Source organism: Papaver somniferum, chromosome 10 (assembly GCF_003573695.1).
Source record: "Papaver somniferum cultivar HN1 chromosome 10, ASM357369v1, whole genome shotgun sequence".
Taxonomy (NCBI): Eukaryota; Viridiplantae; Streptophyta; class Magnoliopsida; order Ranunculales; family Papaveraceae; genus Papaver; species Papaver somniferum.
In genome coordinates, this window is record NC_039367.1 from 34,998,877 (window position 1) to 35,010,262 (window position 11,386).

The window sequence follows — 11,386 nt, forward strand, 5'->3', positions numbered from 1 at the left end:
CGTGGTAAATGCTCATTACCTCCAGCTATTGGACCCCTTGGATGAGGTGAACAACTATTCTTGGGGAATTGCAGTTCTTTCATTCGTTCAAGCGGAACTCAGAAAAGCTTTGAGGCTTAGGAGTCTATATTTTGGAGTCTTGTACACCCTTGTTCAGGTACCCCGTTAAATTATCGTTTATGTGTTTGAATATATAAGTGAATGAATGTGTATTGTTACTAATCATATTTCCTATGTATTATTTGTTGCCTCTTCTCATAGATTTGGGTGTACGACCACTTCCCTAAACTGCAATTATCTCATGCTCACTCTCCTTGGGTTTATGGGAAGCCCACGGCTGGTAAATATGAACTTTTGAACGCACAAGAAAAGAAAAAGGAAAAAAGGTGTTGGAGTTGAGGGAGACATTGGATAAGTTAACATTGGAAGATGTGGTTTTCCATCCTTACAGACTTGCATCAGATTAAGATATGGAGGATGTTGATGTTATTCATTTCTCACCTGTTGCGGGTTATAAGGTTATGAAGGCCACCCCTATGAGTGGTGATGAGGCCTTGAACTTGTGGAGTTCTGCGGTAAGATATTTACTCTTATTTTTGTTTTTCAAAATGTTAAAAAGTAATGAAAAATAATAGTTACTTGTGTTTTTGATCAGAAAAGGTGAAGGCAAGTGCTAAGTTGTTGAAGAAAATGATGGCAAAAATCTGGAGTGGAGAGCCGATGGATACTCGACAACAAACATACCTCTACAACCAATGGACTAATGTTTTTAATCCCAACCTTGTCGATACAAGGCAGGTTGATCCAAGCCAGACCATGCCGTCTAAGAGGAGTCGCCGAGAAGGGGAAGGTTCAAGTCGGATGGTTCAACAACAAAGCAGTAGAGATGACACTCCTAGTGATGAAGGAAGACCTATAACTCCTAAATGCAAAAGTAGAAAAGTTTCACGAAGAGGTCGTGACAAATGAGTGATTGCAACAATTAGTACTTTGGTTTCTTATGTTTAGAAAACTTATTGTGGATTTGGTACTTTGTTTTTTTACGGTTGGAAGACTTTTTTATTGCGGATTTGGTAGTTTGTTTCCTTACGTTTGGAAGACTTATATATTAGTATAAGATATGATGTGGATTAGTTTGGATATTTGACTCATATGTGTTTCGTTAAACTCAAATTTTTAAGAAATTATTAGGAAGTTCGGTTATTTGACTAAAATGTTTATAGTTATTGGTAAAAGCATAAACAAAGCGCTCTTTGTGCGGTTCCAACCATTGCTGCACCACATACGTTATTATATCCTCCGGATATTCGGGGCTAGACCAATGTTGTCTAAATTCGGCAAGATTAAGATAATACTCTTCTTCGATGAGAGACCAAGTCAATGCCTCTCATTCCCCGGAGAAGGCAACCCATTTAGCGTGATTTATGGTGTATTCTTTATCGAATTTCTTTTTTGCTTCCTCTTGTTTATCAACCGGTAGCTTACTAATATCTTCCAATCCTTTCCTCTTAGGTGGAAAAATTTGAGGCTTGCACATATTCATCACATTGCACCATATATGAAATGTACAAAGCATATTATGTGCTAATGGGAAGACTTTCTCTATTTCTTTCATCAATGCTACGTCATTGTCCGTCACGATAACCCCGGGGATCTCATCATCTCGGTAGATCTCCTTCATTTGTTGTAACGCCCAAGTGAAACTTGGTTCTTGCTCGTCCTTTAGAAGAAAAAAAACAACGATAAACGGTGACTTCGTCGACGTACGACCAACAATGTTCAACAATGGCATCTAGTATTTGTTTGTCTTGTAAGTGCAATCCATTATAAGAACTTCATGGAAGGATTGAGCCAATTGAACACTCTTTGGATGGGCAATGAAGAGATGAGTTATTTCTTCTTCCGGACCTACCTTCTTTTGAACCGCGTAGCCTTTCTCTTGAGCCGAAAAAAACAATTGTTGCATAACGTTTATATTCTTCCATTCATTCCTTTTAATCGTCTCAATTGCATTGTAAATGGTGGACAAAGAAGATACATTGCCCGGGTTATCTTTCTTTAATAAGCAAAGCATTGTGGAAGGTGGAACACACAATTTCCTATACTCGGCTTTTTTCCATTTCTCGAGGAGTGAGCCTTGCGGCCATTGCATGCCCTTCAAGATCATCCGGACAAGGGTGGTTATAACTACCTACCACCTTATCCATAGCTAGAAACCATTTCTTCGTTTATTTCCTCTTGCTAAATACAAGCTTGAACGGACATTTGATTTTCTTTGAGCACGTTGTGTTCTTCCTCTTCGTCTTTCCTTTATACTCATAACCCTTCCTCTTGTGACTAGCTTCGGGATCTCAACTTCTCTCACAAACCATTTCTAAACGAGTGTTGATTTCTTTCCCGTTATAAACCAAGACGCAATTGACTCTCTTGGCATGTTCTCTAGCCCAATTCTTCACATCAATAGGTGAGTCAAATTCTAACTCATTAGCATAGTGATGAGATGTATCTTCGAACAACATACCAATCAGATAAGGTTGATCATGCATTGGTATTATCTACAAGAAATCACAAATAATTTCGGTTACATGAAAATTTTATCGTGGAAACCGAACTATACGTTCGGTTTATTAAGTAATTTGGCAAGTAACCGAACAAACAAAATGAAGAGAGTTCGGTTGTTTCTCAAAAAAATTGTAAAATTCCCATGTAACCGAACTCCAGGGTTAAAAACATAGAAAGAATTTTTTTTTATGTAACCAAACCTTACTGTTATTCCCATTGGTTTTACTAGTCTTAAAACCGAACTCTGACCTATGAGTTCGGTTCGATCGCAAACATTTTAAAACCTCAATGTAACCGAACTCTAGGGTTAAAAACATAGAAAGAATATTTTTTATGTAACCGAACCTTACTGTTATTCCCATTGGTTTTATTAGTCTTAGAACCGAACTCTGACCTACAAGTTCGGTTCGATCGCAAAGATTTTAAAACCTCCACGTAACCGAACTCTGGGGTTAAAAACATAGAAAGAATTTATTTGGCTTGTTAGGTTCTGTTGGCTACGCTCTAAGTTCAAGTTTAAGAAACAACCGAACTGACTAATCTGAGTTCAGTTGGATCGCAGAAGCATGCAGTTTGCGATCCATCCGAACCTTATACACTTATATCAAATTAGTTTGTATGTAAATTTCGGTTAGTTGTGAACCAATCGAACATAACGCTGCATGCCAGAACTTCCATTGATATGGAGTTCGGTAACCTGCGTGTTTGGATCAAGTAATCGAACTACATCTTCAGATGAGTTCGGTTACTTGTTCATCCTCACAACGAAACCGAACTACACCTTCAGGGGAGTTCGGTTACATGTTCTTCACATAATGTAACCGAACATTCCCAAATCCAGTTGAAAAATTATGATTTTTAGGAAAATTTTTACCAATTAAACATACGTTATCTAAGTTTGCATCATACCTGTTTACCCAAATACTCATCCTCCGGTTGTGGTTGATAAAATCCATCATTTTCATCTTGAGTTTCATCTTGAGTTTCTTCTTGAATAATATAATCACCATCTAAGAAATAATTCAAATCCGGATTATTTTGAAGATCAACAAATATAGTATGAGAGGATGTAGATGAAGAATCAGATTCATCACTTGAATAATCAAATGGGTGAATTGGAAAAAAAATATTATTTTCCATGTTTTTCTCCTTCATCTTCTCTAACTCTAATCTCACAAAAATTCTACTCATAAAATTCACTCAACTAATAATAAACCCATCTTTTAATTTAATCTCACTAATTGTTTAACTAAATTATTTTACTAATCATAACCTAAATTAATTAGGAGGGTTGATTAAATATTAAATAAATATCTAAATAAGGGGTGACCTAGAATTACTTCCAATGTCTATACCCAAAATAGAACCATGGTCCCCAAAAAAAAAAGGTTCCAGAAGAGTCATACTACGTTTTTTGCTAAGCCTAAATTTTCAAGCGCAAAACTTCCTCCAAGCCTAATCTTGCTTTCTTGTTACCCTAACAAGAATTTGCTTCCCCTGGGTCTAGTTTTTAAATTCGCCATTATATCTTTTCGTATTCTCTCGATCACTTAAAATTTCCATACTTCCATCTTAGACTAACTAATGTTTTTTTCTTTGTCACACACTCACACTAACTCCATCTGATGGCTTGAAATCAAAGGAATTGTTGATAGAAATAAAACCACAGATTGACACTGTATTATGTTGTGGGTTAAAGCTCATTTTGTCGATTTGAAGCTGGATTTTGGAAGAAGATGGGGTTTTGGGTTTTATCAGTTTTGCCTTAGAGCAGGTACGAAATGAGCATTGGGTCTTCGTTAATTTTTAAAATTGGGTTTTATTTTTGTGGGATGAAGTGATCTTTTTCATTTGTACATCGTTTATCTTGGATTGATGTGCCAGTTGCAATACGAATGAATATTTATGGGTGAATTTCCCAAATTTAAATAAAGATTTGCATTGTAATTTTGGATTTTAAGTTTCTGGTATTAAGGTAAAATTTGTAAGCTGAATTTTTCACTTAATCTGACATGTTTCATGATTCTGTCTTGTTAAAAGGAGGAAGTCTTAGTTTGTTAGCAGAAATGTATATTCAGTTACTGTTAACTTGTTACTGTGGCACACATTCGAAGACATTCTTTTATATTTTGGTTGGCTAGTTTGAGAAGGCTCAACAGTAGAGCTTGAGAGGTCTTAAAACTAGAGCTAAATTGTAGATCTGGGGTTTGATTGAGTATGCTAATTGTTTGTTGTGTGACAATGGCCCTGAAGACCAAGACCATCTGCTATTAGGATGCTCTTTTTCAAATTCCGTCTGTTAATTAAAATGGGATACTTAGGAAGGAGAGGAATAGGAGAGTGTTTTCTTCTTCTCAGATTATGAGTGCTGATGGGTAAGTTATATTTTTGTGAATGATGTCAGGCTGAAATGTGCTGCAGCGAAGTTCTCTGATGTGGGCAAGCCTTATATTAGAAGGCTCCTCGATGGCCGGGGATTGATCGTGTTTTCAAGGTTAAGAAGGTGGTGGGATGGTACCTGGTTATTTCCTAAAGAGGATGAAGTAATGATTAATATTGATGGGTCTTGAAAGAATGATTCTGGGGGCGGTGAAGCTATTATTAGAGATCACCTTGGTACTCCTCTTGCAGCTGCTTGTGGTGGCTCATGGGTTGCGCGGTGTGGAGTTAGAGCTAAAATTGGCCAAGTTCAAGATATTTAAGAGACTGCACATTTGAACGGATTCTATGATTGTGTACAAGTTGCTCTTTGACGAGAAGGTTATTCCTGCTTGGAGTGTGATGCGTGTCTGGAGAAGGATAGTTCATTCGAGGTTACATAAACAGGGAGCTGATTATCTTGCCAGTATCCATCCTGGTGAAAGTTTTGTTGAAGTGGACCCTGTCAGTTTTGACAGTAAGTTGACAGGTTTTGTGGAAGAATAGTTGTTTTTTTTTTTTTAAAGTTTGTTAGGTTTTTGGTTGAAATGACATATGAAGCTTGTTCTACGTGACTGTGAAGGGTGGATGGACAGAGGCCTAGGAGTCACCTCTAGCTTGTAGAGTTGTCAGGTAGTGTGCGTGATTGATGAACTGAAGTTGAGGGGAAAACGGTGAAGGAATCGCAGTTTATTAATCTTTTTCCCTGTGTCCTTGGTGATGTCATATCTGCTCTAGCATCAAAGACATCACACAGTCCTTACGGGAATTCCAAAATCACCCATTTGCTGTTGAGCTCCCTTGGTAAGTGCAATTTCTAATTCTCTCTGTTGAGCTCTCTTAACTCAGTTCTCTCTATCTCTAGTCGTGTAAAGTGGGAAACTGGGTGCAATGAGAGAATGCAGGAGGAGACCCTTTGCTCTCGGTACTTCGTAAGTTGGTCCAGGGGAATTGAGCATGATAATTGTGGCGATGGTGATCTTTTTCTGTTCTTTTTATAACTACATTTCTTCCAGAGCCACAGTTGCACTCCACCTTGGCACCATCTAACACTTCTAATGTCCGTGTAACACTGTAATGTCCAGGAAATGGGTTCCTATTGCTTTCTTCCATCCAGATCCACAGTGTTATAGAATTACAGGTTGGATATCATTTTTAGGGACCTGAGAAGAAAGTTATCGAAGATGATTTCACCAGTGCAGCAATCAAGACCTTCAACAGCAGAAGCTAAGCCAATATCTAACAGGAACGAGTTCATGGAAGCCCACTAAGTTTGAATGGATTTTGGAAGCCAAAGTATCTGACGGTTGTCACACTGCAGACGAGAATATCAAATCAAAAGGGGTTTAGAAAGCACAGAAAGTCATTAGTTGCTTCAATTGTCAGAGAATTTTAAATGATATAGAGAGTTATTGGGGTCTATCCGGGTGAAGTTATTCTTATTTCGTTGCTTAGGTATGGTGGTCACAAGAGGCAAGCTCAGAAGGGGTAGTCTATAGGTAAGCCCCAGGAACAAATGCATTATCTAAATGAAATGCCAGAGGAGCAAATGGTCAGTTGCTGGGAGCGCGTTGGACGTAGATCCCTTGTTCACAACTCTTACTGAATCAACGAGGTTGAGGTTTGTTGCCTTATCTTTCTTGTATGACATTACACAGAGTAGAACTAGGGTAAATCCAAGACTGTAACATAGGTATGAGATGTTTTAATGATGATATCACCAGTAGGATTAACATAAATACAAGGTGGATAACCAGGATAAGTTTCCATTAACCAAATTACACTTGAATTTTTAAGTAACATTCATTTAATATAATGTGTGGCTTCTGCTTGTAATAGATTCACTGTTCTACCATCTGTATGATTGAATACTGCTGTTTTTGGTTGTAAAGATGTATACTGAAACATCATTTGTGCAGGCTCTCCTCTCTCATTTTCTTCTCTGCTTTTTTCCTATCTCTGTCCCAGTAGTAGGGAAGACCTGCAATGTCCCAGTCCAGAAAGAACCTTGTCGTGTCATCAAAAGAACCGAACACAACGGTTGGAGTGGTTTCTGTTGCAAGACCAGCAACGTAGTCCCCCAAATTATTTAGCTCCCTGTATTGGTGCCTCACATGAACTGAGCAGCCATCCTCTTTTCTGTAGTTGTGCCAGAAGTATTGCTTTAGCTTCTCTACGATATTCCACACATGGTACCCTTCATCAGGTGTGGAATATACATTCCGCATGGTCAACAAATGAGCTGCTCTCTTGGAATCAGTCCTAATACTGATTTTTTTTTTTACCTAAACTCCAAGCAACCTTAGTAGTCTCAAAAATTGACTCCAACTCGTGGAAAAGGGGAGACATGATCACTGGAGACATCCCATATACAAATACTTCTTCACGTCCTTCGTGGTTTCGAATTACACTGCCGTACCGCCCATATGCTCCTTTACGAAAGCCCCCATCACAATCAAGAGACCAAATGCCTGACTGAGCCTTTTCCCAAATCAGTGCTCTTGTTCCATCAGTAGGATGCCAGAGCCACGTCTCGAGCTCTGTTCTTGCACACCTATCCGAGTAAAATTTTGGATCTATTGGAGGTTGGGGGAGGATTTGTATAGCTCCTAAATTACAAAATTACAATTACATAAAAAAAACGAGAGCAAAAACCACCCACTGTCCAAAGAAAAACAATTATGAAGCCTCCTGAATCTACAGTGCAAGTAAATAACTACTGAATGACAATTACAAGTTTATTTTCAACAGAGAAGAAAGTTAAGAAATTGACTTACTTATATCATCGAGTGGGACTTGGATGGCTTTTGTTGCAGCATTTCCAGTAGTCACGGTAGGAGTACCTGCACAACATATAACCTTTGAATGAAAACTACAAAAAAATGATTGTTACTCTAACTTATCAAATAACTGGAGGCACAAATGAGTGCAAGCTATCTATGCCAGCTTGAATGATTAATGACAGAAAATGTATGGCAAGACAATAGGCTAAAATGACAAGAGTTGGTAGTGCGCAGAGTAATTATCCATCACCAAGGATGCATCAAGGGTCAATCCGCAAGAACATGGTCGACCCAATACATCATATTATTTACTCAATGTTTTTTACAGATTCTTGAAGTGTCTCTATGGGTTTGTCTTGCAATGTCAGCACAAAGACATAACTGATCGAGTTAAAACAATTATAAACAATTCATTGAAACTAATAAACAATTTTCTAAAAACCACAATTAGAATACAAGAACCTACTGTTATGCCGGCAGAAATTCAAAATTTATGATCCAAAAGCATAATCTTTTAAATGATAAAACGAGACTTACTTGTTATCTTCAGCTTTTTCTTACTTAATTGTAGAGGGTCCTGTGCAGCAGCAGCACTTCCAACCATGACTGTTAACAGCATTGAAGTATATCGTTCAGTAGATTTCAGTTCTGCTTCGTAGGGTTCTATACTCATCCCCAGATTCTTGATTCCCCTAAATCTCCTCCATTGAGATACTGGTGTTTCAGCAGGAAGTCCAAGTTCTCGGATTTTAACATTACCATCTTCTTGATGTCTCCCATTGCTACTTGTAGCCGATTCTTGATCTTTATCTCTAACCCTTCCATTGTCTGATGATTTTAGTCTTTTTCGAGAACTACCCCTTCCATGATCCAGCGATTCCAACCCACTAATTGTTCCGTATTTGCGTTTTGCTGGTAATGATAAAGCTTCGCTATCTGCAACATTTCTGTTAGAACTAGAAATACTTTCATCTAATTCTTCAGATAAAGCGGTGCTTCTTCTTCTTCTTCCATGAATGCGATTTACTTTTTTATCAACACCTGCAGATTCTATTCTCATGCCACTATTATCATCTTCGATGTAATTATATCCTCCTGCTTCGATACTCTCCTCAACAAAGCTCAAACGTCTCCAATCTTTATTCGTTTCTGTAAAAGCTTCTTTCTTGTTTTCTTGGAATTCTTGTTCTGAAACATTACCTCTGAACACTCCAGAATTTCTTCTTCTTTTACAAGTACTACTACTAGTTTCCTTTTCATTCTTGCGTTTTCCTTTTCTTTCTGCAGCTTCTGATTCCATCTTCACCTCTCAGACTTAAGTTAATTATGCACAAATTGAAAGGAATTAAAGAACTATTTTATAGTGAGCGGCTGTTCTCAATATGAAAACTATATTGGCACTCACCAAATTTTCTGTTTATCTTTCTAGGGGCAGCCTTGCGATAAAATGGAGCACTTGGAAAAAATGTCAATCAACCGAATATGGCCAATTGGTCGTATGCATCATGACGGCATGATTACCTAAATTACTAACTAGTTAAACCAAAGTGCACATACTACCAGCAACAAAATTGGAAAGTGATTTTTTTAATGGGAAGCGGAGGAGAACGATCATCGGATTTTATAGAAATATTTCTAACATTTTTTTTTATATTTCTAATTGGCATTGCATTTTACTAGGTGTAGAAAAACATAACTTATGCACACTTGTAAGTACAAAATTGCTTGAGTATTTGGTCTCACAAACACATCATGTAAATTTCTTTTCGGATTATTTAAAGAATAAAAGAAAAAGGAAAAATAAATCTAGGAATAAAAATAGACATGTCAAAAGCTTTCAGCGTGGTTAATTAAGATTTCTTAATCCAAATTTTAAGAGCATTTGGATTTAGTCAAAATTGGTGTACATCCATCACTGGCTTTTTACACCATTTATTGTTGTACTGTTAAGTGGCAGTCTAAGAAACTTCATTCAACCCTCCATATGACTAATGAAATGGGATCCATTACCCCTTTACCTATTTATCATTTGCATGCAGGTATTCTTCAGCTTTTACTAGCTAAGAAACGAACCAAACATATAAAATGCATAAAATTTCCAGGCAAAGTCAACTTGTCACACTTTTTTTTTCTCCGTAGATGACTACCTAATTTTTACAAAGGCGAACTTGATGCGTTGTAACATCTCATGAATATTATTGAATAGTTCAGTGGGCATTAATGAATTTCATTAAATCAGGATTATTTTTTAGAACAAGGATACAACAATCTATAAATTAAAGGAGGATCAGACAAATTAAGATAAAAAGATAAACATAAAAGATTCATATCTTGGAGCTCCCCTCTTCATTGATGGATCCAAATTGAAAACCTTTGACACAATTGTAAAAAATATGGAACAAAGAGTATGTTAGAACATAGCTCGGTTGAACCAACCAAGCGTTGGTATGTCAAGTTTGGTTGTCATATTTTAGTATCAAAAAATCATCTAGAGTCCTTGATTAATTACTAGGGTCAACTTCCTTTAGGTTATACTAGAGAAAGTCTAGGAGTGTTGAGACTTACAAGTATTACTCTTAAGACTTGAAGAATGTGAAGAAGTAGAGACTGTAATGAAGAAATTATCTTTCCACTTGAGGATACTAATGATAAACTAACTTGTTTTCATTCCTAACGTATCTTTCAAGTAGCTATAAATTGAAAACATATCATGCAAAGCTATATTTATAACACTCTAGTGATTATACTTGGTCATAGCATTATAATGAAAGTGTCGAGGAATTATATTTTGAATTACGAAGAATAATGCTTATATTTTGAACTTCGTAAATACGACATCAACATAATCTATGTATATAGTTATTTAATTATGTGCGGGATATAGGTGTGATTTCATCCTAGGAAACTATGTATTATCACATTGGTTTAAGGAAGTAGATATATGAACTTGGTTCATAATCAAAAGGTAAATCAAGAAGTGTGTTGGTCCGGTATTTCATTGAAGAATATTTGGATGACCAATGTAATATGACAAGGTAGAACCGATCTTAACTTACGTTGAGAATCAAGGTGTAACCGGTCATAGCCTATATTGAGTGACATGGTAAAACCGATCCTAACTAGTATTGGGAAGCATGGTATAACCGGTCATAACCTATACTAGGAAGCATGGTATAACTGATCCTAACTTAGTTTGGGAGTCATGGTACAACCGGCCCTAAGAGTAAACCCGAGTTTCCAATATTTACATATTTCTTTATGTTGTGTGTGAATTCAGAATTAGGGTTTGCTAAGATATGAAACTTCTAGATGTTGACATTATTTGTCCATGTGCATAACTCCGATAAGTTATTGTTCAAAGATATTTCTTGATACTCAAGGTAATCCCAAACCAAAATATTGAAAAGCATTTAATTAAAATTTTCAATTTTATATGTTTTAATTACCAACAATTAAAGCATATACTCTGGAAAAGGATTAGTAGTTAATGTGCTAAACTAATAGTAGAAATTTTTTAAGAGAGATTTCGGAAATATTTGGTTGACATTAACTGGAATTAGGTACTTTATTGCATATCTTGAAAATATTTTTGGTTTTGGAATTTCCTTGTTGTCCAAACAACC

At 36.7% G+C, this 11,386-nt stretch overlaps 1 long non-coding RNA gene across 2 annotated transcripts; it reads left to right on the forward strand.

Moving 5' to 3' along the window:
- The first annotated feature begins 3,992 nt into the window (after window positions 1-3,992).
- LOC113317323 lies at window positions 3,993-6,818 on the forward strand. 2 transcript variants are annotated; one of them, XR_003343430.1, is made up of 3 exons: window positions 3,993-4,336; window positions 4,967-5,458; window positions 5,564-6,818. It is a non-coding gene; the product is annotated as an uncharacterized LOC113317323 (long non-coding RNA). The 2 variants fall into 2 exon arrangements; XR_003343429.1 differs by having other exon boundaries at window positions 4,967-6,818.
- Window positions 6,819-11,386: the final 4,568 nt, after the last annotated feature.